The sequence below is a fragment of the Lactuca saligna genome, chromosome 3 (assembly GCF_052625555.1).
Source record: "Lactuca saligna cultivar CGN05327 chromosome 3, ASM5262555v1, whole genome shotgun sequence".
Taxonomy (NCBI): domain Eukaryota; kingdom Viridiplantae; phylum Streptophyta; class Magnoliopsida; order Asterales; family Asteraceae; genus Lactuca; species Lactuca saligna.
In genome coordinates, this window is record NC_136419.1 from 207,967,868 (window position 1) to 207,989,148 (window position 21,281).

General features: G+C 34.1%; 1 long non-coding RNA gene across 8 annotated transcripts; it reads left to right on the forward strand.

Moving 5' to 3' along the window:
* Window positions 1-3,300: 3,300 nt before the first annotated feature.
* LOC145034128 (uncharacterized) lies at window positions 3,301-8,007 on the forward strand. Of its 8 annotated transcripts, XR_013677910.1 has the most exons (14): window positions 3,301-3,882; window positions 3,969-4,102; window positions 4,831-4,911; window positions 5,036-5,099; window positions 5,204-5,317; window positions 5,398-5,529; window positions 5,637-5,802; window positions 5,914-6,066; window positions 6,177-6,257; window positions 6,375-6,485; window positions 6,565-6,647; window positions 6,733-6,805; window positions 6,894-7,062; window positions 7,391-8,007. It is a non-coding gene; the product is annotated as an uncharacterized LOC145034128 (long non-coding RNA). The 8 variants fall into 8 exon arrangements; XR_013677906.1 differs by having other exon boundaries at window positions 5,036-5,317; XR_013677913.1 differs by having other exon boundaries at window positions 5,036-5,317; window positions 6,733-6,798.
* The last annotated feature ends 13,274 nt before the right edge of the window (window positions 8,008-21,281 follow it).

Genomic DNA, 21,281 nt, shown 5'->3' on the forward strand with positions numbered 1-21,281 from the left:
CATATTATTCAAACCTCCACAGTCGGTCATATGTCGGAAGTAGGTATGAATCAAGACTGTCATGATTGGTTGTAGAGGTCTGGGACAAGGCTACAACAATCATGAGTGCTCATAAGTTCTGAGCATTGGACTCAACCCACGCTCACTGGAATCACTTCATGGAATTCTATCTCGAGTGATCGTGAGACGGTAATATCATATAAGTCTTTAAACCTAGAGATATGATTTGTTACTTACGAGTTGGTTATGCATTGATTGTACGAAAAACGCATTGGTAACTCGATGTTATAAAATTGTGCTCTTATGTGTAATTCAATGAGTAGTAGAACAAACATATGAGTCGAAGTTTATCTGTTCCTTCTTGGATTAGAAGCTGATATCTGGGCCCCTCGATGATTTTGTTTTGACCTATGTACCGGGCCCGGTCAGAACTAAGTTGATGTGTTCAATAAAGTTCTTTGTCAAACAAATCGGAAATCGGGAAACAAATGTTGGACAATAAGTAAGACATTGTTCCATGTATTTGTCCGACTGATATCTAGAACAGAGGATTATATGATCACTTATCTTAAATGGCGTACCATCATCTTCTCAAGTTTCGAGAAACCTTGTAAAGAGCTACGATTGCCGATCGGTTCCTGAAGTCATACTTGCAGTAATAGTTACTAGACTTATCCAAGTGGGAGACTGTTGGATAAGGTGTCTAAGTCCATAACTATTTCTGGTATGTACTTGACCCGACCCGGCATGGTCCATTTGGGTTGCATGGCACCATGCAATTGGATAGACTAAATGAGAGAAATAACGCTTGGAGATTATTAATATATTATAAGTTCTAATATATTAATAATATTATTTGATTAGTTTGATCAAGAATTAATTTAGAATTAATTAAGTGATCAAATGATAACTAATTAAATATATGGGTTGATTAAGTAAATCATCCGTATCTTGTATAGTGGGTTAAAGGCTCCATGGATCATCAAGTTGGGTTCCACCCATAGGATGCTCCATGGATGCTCCATGGGAGTTACAAACTCATGGGTCATGGAAATGAAGAGTCATGACACATTAGGGTTTAACCCTAGATGTGTCAACACTATATAAGTAATATGATCTCCTCCCAAATCGGTTACACTAAGTAATAGAGGGCTTGGCCGATTTTTGAAGAGTGTGTATTCTTTCATAAGTTCTTCCAAGAGCATTAGGTGTTGTGTGAAGCATTTGAGGCATCACACTTGGGGTGCTAGGCTCACAAGGTTTCAAGGAACACAAGCAACAACAAGGTAAGTTATTCTATCTATACTTTATGTTAAAATTGTTCCCCATGTATGCTAGATAGGAATATAACCTTGGAAATCAACTTTGCATGACAAATTAGACAAACATAGATCGAAGGTTATTAGGGTTGCATGTACACTTAGGAAGTGTTAGAATGCTCAAAACCCATCACGTACACCCCATTAAGCTTCGTTATGATGGTTATATGCCACCGAGGGGTATGGAATAATGTTATTGAATAATTTCATCAGTTACCCCGATTAGGGTTTAGAATTTCTGAACGAATGAATTTTCCAAGTGATAACTTCTTATTAAAATAGTGAGTTGTACAATAGTAACATAATATAAACCCTAATGTACAAGGGTTAGATGAGTTGGCCGGTATGGCCTGTTGACTTTATTTGACTTTGACTTGATCGGAAATCGACGGTTGTCACACCAATGATTCCTCATCTTGTAGCTCTAAGTGTTCATATGGTTCTAGAACAATAGGGGAATTTACAAATTAAATGAATATGTTTCAACTCTCTAGCAAACCTAAATTTATGAAAAAACTGTAAACCATGTTCTGAAAAAAAAATTGGAATAAGAAAGTGTTACAGATGTGGTCGTCCATCTTATACATTGGTTGAATGTACATTTGAAGAAAATACAAAAAGAGTTTACAATATTCTAATTCATAACAATAAATGTATCAAAATAGATAATTCATTCAATTTTATTCCTGCTAAGTGTTATGAAATATTTTAGGTTGTTAAATCTTCGACTGTTAAACAACATTACAAAATGGATTTATGAAGTGCTCTAACTATTTATAAGTGTTGATGGGCCAAGAGCATATATGGTATCTTGAAAGTGGACATTTTTGCCATATGACATGATATAAGTCTCATCTACAAGATTATGTTAAGAAATATGGGCATGTAAGTAGGTACGAAGACAAATGAAAGGGGAAAACCTTGGGATATGGCACCATCAACTTTAAATTAGTGGAATTTTCAAATGTTTCATATGTAATGGTTCTTAAGCACAACCTCATTACTATTAGCCAGCTGTGTGATGCTGATAATGAGGTACATCTCAATATAATGAAGGAAGTGTAATTGATTCAAACAATGTTACATTTCTTACCGCTAATCGTCTCCATGACATCTAAATCATGGACATGTTTTCTACTGAAAACTCTCTTAGACGATTTTTCTTCTCTTCTTGGTTATATAACAAAAGTCTCTCTTACCAAAACTTTGAAGCTGTATCTAAAACATCAAATGATTAGCTTGTGAGAGGGTTACCGAAGATGAGGTTTGTAAAGGATATGTCATGTCCAACACTTGAAAATGTAAAGAAAAGAAAGACTTCTTTCAATCCCAAGAAATGTTCTTCTATCAATGTTCAATTTCATCTCCTGTATATGGATTGTTTTTGATCGTGTTCCTGATAAATCACGTGTTGAAAAATATACTTGCTTATCGTTGTTGATAAGTATTCTAGATTCACTTAGGTAATATTTTTGTGTAAAAAATGATGTTGCTGAAGAGATTATTTCTGTAATAATATAGCGTGAAGTGTTAGTTGATCGGAAAGTCACGAATCTTAGAAGTGATCATCTCATTGAATTTTTAAATCACACACTGGAAGGATTCTATGATGAAAAAGGGATCACTCAAAACTTCACTACAAGAAAAAGACCCTTTTACGACGCGCAAACCACGACACTCATTGATTTATATTACGCAAAAGAGAGTGACATTAAAAAAGTGTCATCTCTTCAAAAAATTTAAGGATTTAGGTCACGCATTATTGCGTGCCCTTAAATTAGTGTCATAAGAAAAAAAATTAAGAACACAGAGGGCACTGTATCTTAAATGGGCGTCTTCTATAAGTGTCGCTTTATAATTTTAATGAACGCGCGTGCTTAGTAGATACGGGCGAAAATGAAATCCCCAAAATTTTGAAAACCCGGCTTGTTTTTTTATACTTTCTATCTTTCATCTTCGCGATCGATTCTCCACTCTCTCTCTCTCTCCTCTCCTATCCGCTTCACCACCATTGAACCCTAAAAAATCAATCCACACTTCATGCTTCTGTGATTCCCTCCTCTTCGGCTCTCCAATCTCCGATTTCACTCTAAAAACATCGATTGTAACCACCTTCAAGCACGATGCCTCTCAGCTACAAATCCAGAACAAGAACATACATCACTCTCAAACACCCCCCTTAGCTTGTTCATTATTCTCGACGTCGTGTGGTTTCTAGGGCTCGAAGCAACCTCCTCTATTTTACATTGAAAATCATTTTCCCATTCCATCACTGACCCTTTTGGAGCTATTTCTAGGGTTTGAATCAACATTTACCCTTGTCAACAAGTCGGCCTTGAAATCCCTTGGAACGCCTCACATGTTTCCTACTATTTTAGCCGTGATTCATTGGCTTGTACATATTGCAATGTATAACGAGCACCTTGCAAATTCCACGAAGTCACACTCGATTTCTGGTGACAACATGTTCATCTATACTCTGAATACTTACCTGCTTTACATAAGGGGTAACGACGATGCAATTGAAGGGGAAGATGAAAATTTCATGGAGAAGTTACACCAGGTATTAATCACTTTTCTTCGTATAATCAAAATACCTAAAAATTAGTTTACTCAGGCTAATTTGGGTTCATGAAACGCTGATAATAGGACAAAATCTATTTTGAGGAGAATATATAGGTCAAATCAGGAGATTTGAAGGATTTGGAGGCAAAACTGGAGACAATGAAGTCTGGGCCATCAGAGTTCGATCCGGGAGGAAACAGTGTTTTCCTACATTCATGGTACTCCTTCGGCTCAATTTCAAATTGACTTGCTCCAATGTTTTCGTAGGATTGAAACCCATAATCTCTATAAACCTTCGATGTTTCATGAGGAACCCAATAACTCTTCCCCATAGTCACAGGGATCGCTCTATCAGCCATGATCCATGTTCTAAACGTTTCGTTCCCAATCATGGTACGTTATCGTTCTGAAATGTACTTCGGTACGGAAACTCAACGACCCCACTAAATGGCAAAATCGATTGTTGGAACGTGTTTTTAGAGAACGGATTTGATCTAATACGTGATTGGAATCGCCAATTTGGAGTTTGGGTCGCCAATTTTGCGTTTTTGGAACGCCGATTTGGTACCCTGGCACCAACGTTTTGTCTAATTGGTCTCAAAATCTACCAGTTTTGCTATTGATTTTTTATTTTCCTTATAAATTAGGATTCGATTGAAGCAACTGGTATGATTGAATTTATTGATTATACTCAATTTATTGATTTCAATCAGTTCACAACTTCACATTATTTAATGAATCACTTAATTGATTTCAGATTTCAAATGGTCATTAGGCGATTTCACATCTGCAACTGATTAGAAATAATTAATTTGTTGGGTCACGGAATACATGGCCGAATTTTATTGTTTAGCACACAATCTTAATTTCAAGTTATTAATGTTCCTGCTTTTTTTTACTATTCCTGTTATGGTGTTAATGTTCTTGTTGTTGATTTTACTTTTAGAACAGATCTTAAAGCTGGAAGGGGAAATTTCATACATTCCAGTGGTCAGGGATATTAACAACAAATGTGGGAATGAAGAAGGTAATCACTACTTTTTGGGTGATATTTCTTTAGGCATGCCTTTATCTTTACTACTTCCATTGTGTTCCCTTTGTCAATACCAAACTCCTGCCATGATCAAACCTTTGAGAATGTTTTATTACAGTGAGCTTCAAATATCAACAGATGGGTTTTCTAATTTGGGTGTTGTGGCAGAAAGTGAATTAGGGGTTGTTTTTCTTGTACCATTTTACCTCTTAATATACCAATTATTTTATAACTTTTTTTTTTGCTTTATATAAGTTGAACTTTTTTTAATGCTCTTTTTGGTAAGATTGAATGAATTAATAACTACTGGAGTGAAGGCAGCACAGACAAACGGATTCTTCCATGGATGGTTGATGGGGCTGGACTTCCACTTAATGTTGCAGACCTTCTACCTACACTGGTAAAATATTTATTTAATAGGTAATTTAGGCTGGAAAAATATTTAATATTTATTTAACTAGTTTAATATGTGATTAATAGGTAAAGCTGACTAAAAAAGTTACTGAACAAGTGAGACTTCTAGCAGGTCACTATGTACCCCAATTTGCTTCTCTCATTCTCTCATAAAACAAGAAAACTAACGGAACAAACATTAATCTTCATGGGATTGTGGTAAGTAGTTAGCAAACGAAATAAGAAAAAACAAGTATTGTCACATGTAACAGATGCCACATAAGCACGAATACAACTAATGGGTATTTTGTATTGTGATTGTGCAGATTGGGAATGATGTGATAGATGAAAATGCAGCTGGTGAAGGGATTTATGATTACTACTGGACATATGCTCTAAACTATGATGAGACAAATGCAGGGATAACCAAGTATTGTGGCTATGGTTCTGGGAATTTCTCAGCAGAGTGTCTTCATTATCAAAGCCAATCAGGTAGTGAATATGGTGATATTGATATTTACAACATCTATGCACCATTCTGTGATGGAAGTATCCATAAACATCCCACTAGATCTGTAAGTTTGCAATTCCTTTCAAATACAGGAAATTGCAATGTACTTTTTTTTGAAGACATGATGTGGATAATTAGGTCAAGAACTTTGATCCTTGCTCTGATGATTATGTCTTATCATATCTGAATCGAGCAGATGTGCAAGAAGCTCTTCGTGTCCGAAATACCTCGTGGGGATTTTGCATGTACGTTTTCTTTTCTATCTCGAAACCTAGGATTCCATTATTCCATAATAAACAAAATCAATGAAATTATGTTGTTGTTTCTTGTATTTAACTCATGATTTTATGTGCAGTGGTATTGGAATGATAGACAGCCCAACAACCATTTTGCCTATTATCACTCAACTTATTGAAAATGGAATTAGTATATACAGGTAACTCAATCTAGTCTAACACCCAATCAATTATTTTCTCATTATGGCCTTATTTTCTCAGTTATTTATTAAACATACACAAAAGAAACATACATTTGATTCATGATGAATTGGCAGTGGTGACACGGATGGACGGGTCCTAGTAACCTCCTCAAGGTAGGTACTCTGTAAAACAAGTTGAAGCTTCCAGTAGAGACTACTTGGAGACCATGGTACAATAAAAAAGAGGTACGTAGTGATTTTAAGTCTCAAAAATTAAATATATAAAAATATATGTACCGTAATACCCAAATTTAATGTGTGATAGGTTCGAGGATATGTAATTCCCTAATGGAGTACCTCTTGTGGGTAGTTCAGTAAAACCTGATGTTCTAGAAGAGGAAGGAGAAGGTATTCTCTCTGCAAATTTTGATTAATAAATAGCAATGTTTAATGTTAAAATAAATCTTGTTGGTTTATAATGTCATATTATTAGTTTAAAAAAAAATGTGAGCAGGTGATTTTGGGAGGTCACAACCTGCATCTGATGCACTGTCAAAAGGTGCTTGGTATGCATCAGTGTATTATCAAAAATGTTCGTGGAAGTAACAGTTCCCCTTTTTAATATCCTTAAGATTTTCTTTCTTTTTTGTTTAGGTCTTGAAGAGAGAAATAGATGTCCAACAACTCCGGTGGTATAGCTACTGTTTATTTTCCATGATACCATTTAACATTTGGTATGAATCCCTAGAACCCTAGTTGAAGTGCTAGAAGGGAAAAGTCTAAGAGACAATGGCTGGAGGAACTGGCTAAAATTTAAGAAAAGGTAAGCTGTATTTTAAAGATGATTGTCAAAAAAATTAATAGAAACTTGATATTTCATGTTATTTTTATTTCTTCCAATCTCAAACTGCAGCCTTATACTCATGTAATCAGAAATGTCTAAAGACAAAAACAAATCTAAATATTCGTCATTTTTCCAATCCTCAAACTGCATCCTTATTTCCTCCAATGTATATTTTCTCAATTTTAGCTAAAGCAGGATCATCTAGATGGTCCCTCTCCTTTCCTTTTTCCAGTTCTGCCCTTATAAACTAATATAAATATTCGTCATCATCATCATCATTGTTTATTTTTTTGTTTTTTTCTTTCAGAGGTGAGCAAACAAATATTGGAACTATACGAACAAAACAAAGTGGCACCAGCTCAGACAAGTGAAGTGGTTGACGGGACTACAGGTGGCGGGTGAATCAAAAGGGGGTTGCTGCCACGAGAGCTGTTGGATATTTTTTGATGAAATGCTCTAGTTAGATATATTTTTCCATAAAAGACTAAGTGAACTGCTTGAATTCTAGAGAATATAAAGGTTGCAATTTTAGGTAATTGATTACAAAATGTGTCTCATAGAGGAAGGAAAGTAATGCATCAAACAAGGGTATATAAGCAATTTGGTAGTATCAAATTAGTCGCTAAAGAATCAAAAAACCATAAGCAATTTTACCCTACTTATCAATCTAATAATCCTATAATGGAACTTATAAGTAGGTTAATAAAAAAATACATTGTATTTATGTATAATAATGAGGTTTTTTTAATTGTGGGGTTACATATAGTGGTAGATTTGGGCCAGATATTGCATTTGTTCGAGAGGAATTTTGTAGAAGGTCAACAGCAAGTATGTTTAGTGGGAAGAAACCCGTTGCAGTTGCTGTGAGTCTCACAATTGCATCAATTCAAACTACATTTTGTTATTTTGTAGCTTTGAATACCGATTGAGGGTTAGTCTTGGACCTGTTGGAGACTTGTTTTTAACATCTCGTGTCAGAAATACAAACACAGATCGAAAACCATTTTCTTTCACTTTTGCATATAAAACCAATTTTTCTGTTTCAGATATCAGGTATTAAGTTTTTTCTCGTTCTTTTCCATGTATATATTACATATAATCATGTTAGAATTTGGTTTATATTAGTTCCTATCAAATGGACTTAATATCATCTTTTTTATTATTGCATCATCTTAGTTGTTCCCAATAGAATGGTGTAGCTGTGTTTTCAAAAAAGATTCCATTCTCTTGTTTCAGTGAAATCCATGTAGAAGGATTGAAGACACTGAAATTAAGCACAAGGTACAACCAACATTCAAGACTTTTATTTCAGATCAGATCACAAATTCACAATATATTTATGTGTCTTTGTTATACATATAGATACGGAAGGTAGCTCCGACTTGGGACATGGAGGCTGATGAACGAGACAATTACACACATATTCCAGTAAGAAACAGAGTTAGATGATTATTTGATAGTTAGGAATGTATAACCCATGTTAGCCCTGTCAAAAATACCCGATACCCGAATTACCCGCCCGATTTTTTCGGGTATCGGGTAAATCGGGTCGGGTAAATCGGGTATCGGGTAAATTTTTCCGGGTAATCGGGTTACCCGATTTTTTTTCGGGTCGGGTAAAGGGTACATTTTTTGGGTTTCGGGTATACCCGAATTACCCGAATTACCCAAATTATTATTATTTTTTTTTGTAGAGCTTGTACTATATAGTAGGTATTTGATCACGCTTAAACTAATATCATTATTATAAAACATAAATATATTTATTATGACAATACGACACTAACAATATTAAAAGTAATTTTTATATATCATCACGTTCTTTAAAACTTAACTGTTTTCTATATTATAGTTTTTATTACAACTAACAAACTCATTATTTTGACGAAACTTTAGAACATGACAAAACTTATGACTACATTTATCTTAAACATTTTAAACTTTTAAATTAAGATCTTTAGGTATTTGTTTTTTTAACATCTTATTATATTAGATTAAGTCGTTAAAAAAATACTTGATATCTCATGTATTATTGAGTAGAAAATCTCAATGTTCAAAGCTTGAGTAACTTCGTTTATGTCTCGTTTGTTTATATAAACAAGACTAATAAAGCACGACATATTTATTTCATTAAATTTATTTTTAGGTGAAATTCAAAAAAAAAATCATATATTTCAGGTAATACCCGAATTACCCAAACCCGACCCGATACCCGAATTACCCAAACCCAAATTACCCGAATTTAGTTTGGGTAGGGTAACGGGTAATTTTTCTAACATGAAAAACCCGAATTACCCGAAACCCGAAAAAATTACCCGTTCAACACCCCTAACCCATGTTAGCAATGTATTATTTTTATTTAACATTTGAATGATTATTTGTATGACATATTAAAATTTGTGCAATTTATTTTATTTTTTGTGTATGAAATTTTATTTTATATTATGAAATGGATTGTATTTTTTGTGTATGGTATTTTATTTCTATTATGATACATTAAATGAAAATTTAATTTAAAATCTATAAATAATATTTTTTTAAAATTATGATACGCAAAAATGTGTGTTATCTTCATTTATGACATGGCCTTTCTTGACAGGGCCTTTCTTTATACGCATTGCGTGTCGTAAATGCGCGTCGTAATTGCGCGGCGTAAATGCGAGTCGTCTATAGACGATGCGCAAAAGCGTGTCGTCTTTCTCTATGACAGGGGCTTCCTTGACGCGCATTTGCGCGTCGTCTGAGCCGTTTACGACGCACAATGAGCGTCGTAAAAGGTTGTTTTTCTAGTAGTGAGCTTTTTTGTTATTCGTACTCCTAAGTCGAATATCATCGCTAAACAAAGAAACATAACACTTAGTCAAGTTGGGCGGATAACATTGTGGATGCTGGTCTACCTCTCTCCTTCTGGGATGAAGTCATTAGCACTACATTTTACACTAAGAACCTATGAATTATTGTAATGCAGCATGGAACAACTTCATATGAGCTGCTAGAAGGTATAAAACAAGACATTTCTTACTTTTATGTTTTCGGTTTTGTTTTGTATCATTTTAAATCAGGTGGATCAACTTTCAAAGTTTAAAGCAAAAGCTGATGAAGGGATATTCTTGGGTTACTATACAATTTCCAAGGCATTCAAGATGTTAAATATGAGAAAACAAGATGTTGAGGAATCGATTCACGTGAAGTGAAGTTTAATGAAGAATCTTACCCTAAAGATTTGATTTTGTTGACCATTCAATATCTATCTTAGATGAACTTAATTTTTATCATACTATGAGTCCCTTGAAATGAATGTCCCATATGGAACCTCTATCCCCAATTAAAATTTCTTAGTCACTACAAATCCTAATTCATAAAATCATTCCATTCCCCGCTAGAGTCTGGAGTTTCTATTGATCTCACTGAAAATCCTCCTCACCGTGAGACTGAAGTTCCTACTGACGAAAGTTCCTCCATGTATAATCACATTAATCCTCATTGTTTTCATTATCATCATACCTCTAAAATCATTAGACATACTATAGTTTTTGTTCACACTCACCATCAAACATCATGTAACTTCTGCATGTTTGTTATTTTTTTATCATTAATTGAGCCTAAGAATGGTCATGATGCACTGAAAAATATTGATTGGATTAGAGAAATGAAGGATAAGTTGAATGAATTCAACATACATAAAGTATGGACCTTGTTTCCTCATCTAAAAGGTAAAAATAATGTTCACACTAGTTGGGTGATTCAGAACAAGATGCGAAGAAGATGGAAATATTACTAGAAATAAAGTAGGAGTTGTGGCTACTAGTTTACTTGACTAGGGGGATTTCATTATGGTGAAAAAAAATTCCCTATAGTTAGACTTGAAGCAATCAGACTTTTTCTTGCTTATGCCTCTTACATGAACTTTAAGGTGTGTAAGATATACATAAAGATTACTTTTATACATGGATATCTTGAGAAATGAGTGTTTCTCAAGCAACACACTAGTTTTAAAAGTGAAGAATTCATTGAACATTTTTATAGACTGGATAAGGCTTCTTATGGACAACACCTTGTTTATCAAGGAATCAGGATCTGATATCATCCCGAATCAAGTATATGTCGATGACATTATTTTCGTGTCAACATATTAGGAGATGAGCAAAGAGTTCTTTGAAATCGTGTTAAGAAGTTTGAAAAGAGTATTATGGGTGAGATGACATTCTCTTTTGTTCTAAAAATCAAGTACGTATCCAAAATCATCTTCATTGGTCAGAACAAATACATTGCAGTTATGTTGAAGAAATTTTCACACACTGATTGAAATACAACAAAGAATTCTATGTCTTTTACATTGAAGATGTATGTTGATTTATCTAGTGTTGATGTTAATCTAACTATGTATACATGAATGATCAGATCCTTGATTTATCTCGCTGCTAGTCGCACTAATATAAAGGTTCCAACAAGCCTGTCTACATGTTTTCAGGCTATTTCAAGGGAAGCACATCATCTTGCTATCAAGCATATATTTCCATACTTTGAAGCATACATCAAAACTTGGGATGTGCTATCCTCATGACTTTGGTTTCAATTTAATTGGTTACACTGACTCAGATTATGCAGGATGTCTTTACATTACAAAATTACTTCCATATGATGCTAACTATTGGGAAATAGACGGATCAACTTGTCTAGGATGTCGTTGGTAGATGTTTTGCTCAAGACCAAGTTCTGGATTCAAAAACAACTTTTGGATTATGGCTTCAAATTTACAAAGATACTTATACTACATCAAGTATATTTTGCAAAAGGGAAGATTGAGTTACTTTATGTTCCTAATAGTAGTCAACTCACCGATATCCTTACTAAGAACCTACGTGAACAGAAAATCATGTACCTCAATGGTAAACTAGGCATTCTCTCTCTTGAATAATCCAGTACTATTTATGTAAGGAATTGATGGTGAATGATAAATTCTTGACTAAAACTATATCTATGATTAATTTCACAAATTCTATCATCCGCTGATGAATTATATCTAAATGAATTAATGGAAATTTAACTTTTCCTAGGTTTTACTTTGTATACTTTTTTAAGTCCCTAGAAGCATGTTGTCATGTAACTAAATCTCTCTAAATATCTCATTAGCGATACCTTCTGTTGAGATTATATTAAGTCATCACCTCATGTTGGCTAAATAACATTGTCTAAACTTTGAGTGTGAGATAGCCAAGTCCTCATAAAATAAAATTTATGTATGTGGCTTGGGTGTTCATGTTATGATTAACTGTCTCAAGGAAGACTTTGTTCTTAAAACCATGTTCTCGTATGTAATGTCTCATGAATAGCTGAGACACCAAGCATAACCTAGTGGATCATACTGATAGCATTGTATATTGGTTGAGAGATACTTGTTAGTCCTAAAAGACTAAGGGTTGTTTCATTGTCCTTGACACTTTCTATTAATACCATAGATCTGAAACGACACTCCATGCACCTGTCTATGTCCATAACCCTGTCGATTGTCATTATAGATTAGGATATGAAATCAGAAAAACTATTCCCCTAACGTATAAGATCCGCTGTATGATAAACATAAAGTGTGTGAGCATCAAAACTTCTATATGTCTAAGAACACCTATATTAGACCATACAATAGGTGAGACCTCAAGCATCTCTCCCATGATTATATTGCAACATCTTTATATGATCTTGTAGAACAACGTTAATGCTTCAATGATTTCTAAATGGTAACATTTAGGATGAATTTTTCGAAGAGTTTTGATATAGTTTTTAATTTCTTATTCATCTTGAATCCATTTTAGACATTTGATATACCAAATATAGTGGATCGCAAAGGAAAACCAAAACATAACCGTTTATTCATTTTAATAATGTTGTAATTGTCAAAATTAAGTGATAAAAACAAGAAACCCCATTTTTTAAAAAAGTTTGTTAAAAACTAATTTTCTAGCAGGATATTCGTTAGACTTCCCTACGATACTACAATCCAAATCTAAAATTTGTACGAGACTCATGCAACTGAAATATTCTTCTAATTTTTAACATTTTAAGTTGAAATTTACACGTCATGAAGTACTACAAACCGTTTGTTATTGAAAATTTATAATTAGAAAATAATCTAAATTTTAGATTTGGAAAAATAATATATTTATAAAGATAGTGATCATACATTTGGTGCACCATAAAACAATCATGATTAAGATTTTGATACCAAGGAGTAATGTTGGTGTTGATACTATCGACAAAGAGACAAAAGGGTCCACTTATTCCCCACTTTGGACCATTTAATGAGGAGGAAACATCATATAAGATGGCATCATCCTTCACCTCATAATAATTTTACACTACTAAGACATTCCTACAACCCATATAAAATTAAACAAGTTCATCGAGCGACAATTATTGAACCATTTATATATTTCTTCAACCTTTCTTCAATTTGTTTATTTATTTAATTATTTATTATTATTATTATTTTCTTAAGTTAAAACAGGTATACGTATACGAATAATTGTTGAAATTTTCAACGTCAAAAATAAATTATGCTGAAAATTGAAAAGAAATATAGTAATACACCAATTTTAAGTCTTAAACATATCACTTCTGAACTTGGATTTGAAGATGTTAGTCTACGCCTCAAATAAATTATTAGCACAATTAGTTGTTGTTATTATTATTATTATTATTAGTTTATAACCCGTAGGAACTACGGTTATAAAACTAATTAAACTTTTATAATAAAAATTCAAAATTATTAATCAGTTATTTTAAATAAATTATTAATTTACGAGATATTTTTTTAGTTATGCGAAATTATAATGGTTGATTCAACTAAATATTTAAAATTAATTTTTAATATATATTAGACATTTTTTATTTGTGAATTAATGAAAACATTAATATAAATTTTAAATTTTAAAATAGAGAATAAATACATTGATAAATAGCATCAAATTAATGAGGAAGTCTAAAAAATTTAAAATCGAGAACTAATATATTGACAAGTGACAACATATTAATTAAGAGGTCTAATATGATAACACATGGCGAAAGAACTACTCTATTATTATTATTATTATTATTATTATTATTATTATTATTATTATTATTATTATTATTATTATTATTATTATTATTGTTATTGTTATTATTATTATAATAATAATAATAATAACAATAATAATAATAATAATAATAATTATTTTTTCTTATTATTATCACTAATTTGATTCTATGTTTCGACCTATAACACACACATATATGTGTGCGTATACATACATACATATATATATATATATATATATATATATATATATATATATATATATATATATATATATGTATATATATATACACACACACACACACACACACGAAAGTTATAAATAAAATAAGATAATACGATGGTATAGTAATAGGTGTGATCATAAATGATGATACGATGGAATGGTAAAATCATGTATTATTACATATTTATACATGTTATAGTTAAGACTGGATCTACTTCTTGCATTGATGATTGTAAGAAATACGATTGAAGTCCCAAGATGTTGGCTAGTTGAAGATATTGGATCATTCAAGATATTAGTAGTGATGTAAAAATAGGTCCAGGGGCCGATTAGTTGGTTCCTAGGTGCTAGACGGTCTCTAACCACCTATGGATAGGTGTTAAAGATTTAACTAATCGACCTTTGTAAATATTGTTGATGCATAAAAGTGAATCTCTAGTAATCCTAGCCAAACGACATCGAAAGTCTAGAGCAATCCTAGATTTAAAGAGTTCTTAATTTAATCTTATTCCAAGATGAAGACATTTCTGAAACATTCGTAGCTCTTTTGATGTAATTGAGTATGTACAAACAATAAATGGTCCTTGTCATTTTATTTAGTGAACAGTTCATAGGATAAAATCAAGTAAAAAAATTTTGTCAGATTTGTTTAGTTCTCTATTTTATCTAATCCACAGAATGTTCACAGTTTGTACTAGCTCTTTCCTTTACGATTTAAGGAGATGATCTTTCATGTATTGTAACCCCGAAGTGGCAATATTCTCTTAAAATAAAATACAAAATCTATTTCAAGTCAAATCTCTTTCATGATCAGACTTTGCTCATACTCACTTTACTTCTTGACAAGACTAGTTTACTCCACTTAACTAAATCAAAATATTAACAGCAGACACTGATCTTAAGTTAATTCAATGTTTGAGTTGTCAAGCCTTGTCTGCGCACTAAGTCTTGCATAGTCAGTTGGCATCAATGCTTGTGTGGTTGTCCTTTGAATCTATAATAATATATTATAGTTGATATGAGATTACCTTGGTATCTCAATCCTTTCTGTGATCAGGATAAAAACATTTCTATATACCGCTTCTGCTCCAATACTTTAACTTCAATAGCTGCTCCTAATCCAACTCAACATATGTATTCAATGAAAATAGCAAATAGTGTGGGTTGCTCTTCTCATGCCCTATTGCTAGTTATTGGACGGTATGATTATTGCAAAGTTAGGATGGAAAGTTATTTACTTGGTTAGGAAAAAGGTGAAGAAATATGGAGATCTGCGAAACAAGGTCCACATGTTCCAGTGCGACAAATGGTAAGAGATGTGGTTGTTACAATCATGGGATAACAATAAGGACATTCATGACCTCTTACTGCTTCAAACAATGAAATGATTCATGCAAATCATATTGAATTTTTACAGATGGTGTTTGGTGTTACTCCATCTCTCTTTGAGCGTATTAACCTGTGTAAATGTGCAAAAGAGATTTTGGACATTCTTTAGGACTTGTTCGAAGGGTCCGAGTGATGGGGTTTGAGCACTCTAACAACCATAAGGTGCACATACAACCCTAAATGCTTTGATCTATGTTTTCTCTAATTATACATGCAATTTTATTTTTACAAAGCATTACCCTAACTAGCATGTAAAACTTTGATACTCGGATAATAAGACTAGTCAGATAACATACCTTTCTTGCAGATTGTTACTTGGAGCTTTAAGAGCCTAGCATCAATAATGTGAACGCCTCAAATGGAACTACAAAAATCTGTTATGCTCTTCACACACATACTAGTGCCAATTTTACCAGCTAAAGGAGTCCTTATATAGTGTGACATGATTAGGGTTACATCCATGTAAACCCTAATGCCCATGACCTTACACATTACTTAGGATCCATGGGTAAAAACAACCATTGACTATCCATGAACTTCCATAATGGTTTAGCCCATCCTAAATAACCTTTGGCCCATTCTATAATAATCAATATTTAATTAGTCTCATTTTGATCACTAAATTAATTCCAAATAAATTCTTCACCAATGCTAATAATATTATTTCATATTAATGTATTAGAACTTATAATATATTAATAAATCATAAATATCCCCTTCTCAAAAGTCCATCCATCCAAATTGTTGGGGTGAAATGCAACCCAAATGGACCATACTAACTCAGGTCAAGTACATATCAAATATAGTTATGGACTTAGACACCTTATCCAAAAGTCTCCCACTTGGATAAGTCTAATAAATATAGTTGCAAGTACAACTTCACGAACCGACCAGCAACCATAGCTCTTAAAACATTGTCGAACTAAGGCGCGCCATTTTAGACATGTGATCATATAATCCTTTGTTCTCAAGATATCATCCGGAAAAATACATGGATCAACATCATACTTAGTGTCCAACAGTTTGTTTCCCGATTTCTGATTTGTTTGACGCAGAACTTAATCGAGGACTTCAATTTAGTTCTAATCGGGCTCGACAAATAAGTCAAAACAAAATCATAGAGGGGGCTCAAGATATCACTTTTAATCCTCCGACGATTAAAAGGAACATATAAACTTCGACTCATATGCTTGTACTAACTATTACCAAATCATATATAATAGCATGTTTTATAACATCAAGTTACCGATGCATTTTCGTACTATCAATGCAAAACCAACGCATAGTCAACAAATCATATCTCTTGGTTTGAAGACTTATATGATATTATCGTCTCACGATCACTCGAGATAAATTCCATGAAGTGATACTAGTGAACATGGGTTTAATCCAATACTTAGAACTTATGAGCACTCATGAATGTTGTATCAACTTCGGCTATCTCTAAACACTTCAGACATCTACAAGCCTAATTCATGACAGTCTTGCTTCAATACCTACTTCCAAAGTATGATCGACTATAGATAGTTTGAATAATCTTAGTATCTTGGAAGTCAAAACATGAAAAATCAAACAATAGTAAACAATTGACATAAGATAGTATGTTTACTCATAAAAAAATAACAACGTTTATTTAATCATCAAATGTCAATTACATTTTATTTATTAAAAGTTTCGAAAATAGCTATCTAATCAGTAAAACTAATATTGTCCTTCAGCCCGATGTGCCTCGTATGCTGCAAGTGCTTAATCCTACTCAATCCCTTTGTGAAGGGATATGTTGGGTTCTCATCTAACAATACCCTCTTTGCTACGAGTAGTCTTTCTTCTATATTGTGTGTTATGAAGAGATATTTCCTATCAATATGCCTAGATTTTCCATGATCCCTTGGTTCCTTGGCTAAGTCAACCGCACTATCACTATCACATAAAATCTCCATAGGCTCCTTTATACCTGGTACAACTCCAAGGTCTCCAATGAAGTTCTTCAGCCATATCGCTTCCATCGTCGCTTCGCTTGCTACTATGTACTTTGATTTGTACGTTGAATCAGCTATATTCTCGTACTTGGAACTTTTCCAAGTAACTACTCCTCCATTCAAGGAAAATACCGAGCCCGACTGAGAGCGCAAATTATCTCTGTCGGTCTGAAAGCTGGCATCACTATACCCTGTCACTGTCAACTCATCATTCCCACTGAGGATAAGAACCCAGTCCTTAGTTCTTCGCATGTACTTCATAATATTCTTTACCGCAGTATAGTGAGCTTTACCAGGGTTCCAATAATATATGATGACCATGCTCAAAGCAAAGGCTATATGAAGGTGAGTACAAGTCATTGCATGCATGATCAAGCCCACTTCAGAAGCATATGCCAATCGACTCATCTCATCTATCTTATCCTCTGTACTCGGACTCTGAGTGTTACTCAGTTTGGCATTGTTTTGGATTGGTAAGTCACTTTTCTTGGAATTCTGCATGTTAAACCTCTTCAAAACCTTGCCCATGTAGTTACTTTGACTAATTTAGTCTTTTACTCATGTCTCTCAATATCCTTATCCCTAGGATATAGGCAGATTCTCCAAGGTCCTTTAAAGCAAAACACTTTCCAAGCCATGATTTTACCTCTTACAAGCTTGGGATGTCATTTCCTATGAGCAGTATGTCATCCAAAAACAGTACCAAAAAGCTACCTATACTCCCACTAGCTCTGACATATACACAAGACTCATCCTCGCTTCTCAAAAACCCAAACTCTTTGACTTTCTCATTGAAACAAAGATTCCATCTACGAGATGCTTGTTTCAATCCATAAATGGATTTCTCAAGCATACACACTCTATCAAGGTACTATGCATTAACAAAACCCTCTGGCTGACTCATATAAACATCCTCAGCCAACTTTCCATTAAGGAAAGTCGTTTTGACATCCATTTTCCATATTTCATATTTCATAGTCATGGTGAGAAGGTCTCATCATAGTCAAATGTCAGAGTTTGAGTGATGCACTTCGCAACCAGTCGTCCCTGTATGTGTATACTTTTCCATCCATGTCGGTCTTTTTATTGAAGTCCATTTGCATCCGATTGTCTTACGACCTGGTACATTGTCAACCAAGTTCCAAATTTCATTGTCATACATCAACTGAATCTCGTTGTCCATAGCCTTTTTCCACTTTGTAGACTCGGGGCTTGCCATAGATTCCTTGTAGTTTTTAGGTTCATCCAAATGTACCAGTGTGTTGTCACTGATAATTGTATCACCTTGTGTGGTAATATGGAAACCATAAAACATAGGTGTATTTCTAACTCAAGTGGGATGCCTCAGAGGTACATATTCTTCAATTGGTTTAGCATGAGTTTCCTCCTGAGGTTGATCGCTAGTGTTTGATGTTCCTTCACCGCTTGACTCTTGAAACTCTTTAAGATCAAATTGTCTCCCAATGTCTCCTTTGCCTATGAGCCTTCTCTCACCAAAGACTCCTCTCATTGCGACAAAGACAACATTGTCACTATGTGTGTATAAGAGATAACTAAAGCATTTATGTGGGTAGCCGATGAAAATACAATGCTCAGTCCAAGGTTCGAGCTTGTCGAAAGTCTCACGCCTCACGAAAGCCTCGTAACCCCAAACCTTGATTTGTTTAACGAGGGAGCTTTCCTTGTCCACATCTCGTAAGGTGCTTTGGAAACCTTTTTAGTTGGGACTAGGTTAAGGATGTGGGAGGCAATCTTTATGGTATACCCCCAGAATGATATTGGTAACAAAGATCGGATCATCATGGAACGAACCATGTTCAACAAGGTTAGGTTGCATCTCTCAGCCACACCATTAAGTTGTGGTGTCCTAGGTGGCGTCAACTATGAAACAATTCCACACTCCTTAAGATAGTCTAGGAATTCGATACTAAGATACTCACCACCTCGATCAGATCGAAGCATATTTATCTTCATGGCCAGCTCATTATCCACTTCTTGCTTAAACTCTTTGAATATTTCAGAAGTTTTTGACTTATGCTTGATTAAGTAGACATAGCCATATCTGTTGTAGGCATCAGTAAAAGTCGCATAGAAGCGGTTAGCATCCCTTGTGGCAGTTTTGAAGGGTCTACACACATTTGTGCGTATGAGGTCGAACAAACCTTCACCCCTTTCACAAGTACCAGTGAAGGGTGACTTAGTCATCTTTCCAAGCAAAAAAGATTCGCAACTATCATCTGTCTTTAAGTAAAAAGATTCCAAGACTCCAAACTTTTACAGTTGGCCTATGCACTTCTTGTTGACATGTCCAAGATGACAATGCCACAAGGATGCTTTATCCAAAATAGTGGAAGAATCAATATGCAATACATTATTTCCTAAGTTGTCTACAACCAAGACAATTTCATATACTCTATTACAAGGCAATGCTTTAAAACAAAATACATCATTGTAAAAATCATTAATAGCATCACTTTAATTATCAAATGAAAAACTAAAACCTTGTTTGTAGAAACCATGAAAGGAAATGATATTTCTTGCCATTTTAGACGAGTAAGAACAATTATTCAAATCTAATTTTAATGCACTACTAAGCAATAAAGAATAAACTCCCGTCTTAGTGACAAGTGAATCTTTCCTATTCCCCATGAGTAAGTGTATCTTCTCGTGCTCCACATCCTTACTTCTTTTTAGTACCTGCAAAGCAGAACAAATGTGAATTCCACAACATGTATCGAGGACCCAAGAATTAGTATGTGGTGAGTTATTAGACAATATAATGTAAATACCTGAATGGGTGGGTTTTACTTTCCCATCATTAACATCTTGCAAGTAGTTGGGGCAGCTTCGCTTCCAGTGCCTCTTTTCATGACAATAGAAGCACCCTGCTTCTTTTTGGATGATGGAGGGAGTAATAGAATTAACCTTAGTTCTACTAGAAGAGGACCCATCAAGAGACTTTCCCTTGAGACCCTTGGTAGGGTTCTTCCTCTTTTTCCCTTTTCCTTACCCGATTGCTAGAACTTGGGCAGTAGTAGGAGTGCTAACAACATTTTTACTATTAAGACTTCTTTTAGCAGTCCTCAAAAGTCCCTGAAGCTTGCTAAGGGTGACCTCTTCCTTGTTCATATGATAATTCATATGAAACTGATCATAACAGGGAGGTAGATAATGTAGAATAATATCTATCGCCAGTTCCTCATTGATGTTCACATTCAACTTTAGTAGACGGTCCACAAATGTTTTCATTTTTTACAAGTGGCATGTGATGGACTCTCCATCATTCATTTTAGTTGTTATCATGGAAGTGATGATATTATATCTCTCTCGACGAGTACCGTGAGGGTATCTCTCCATGAGGACTTGGTGCATCTCATAAGACACCTTAGTGGCATCCTTCTCATGGGTAGTGTAATCAAAAATCTCCTCAGGTGTAGCAGAAGACTCATCAACGACCTTAAGCTCCTTGTCTAGGAATTATTATGTGTCCTAATAGCGAGTGAGCATCCTGATGTTCCAAATCCAATCATTG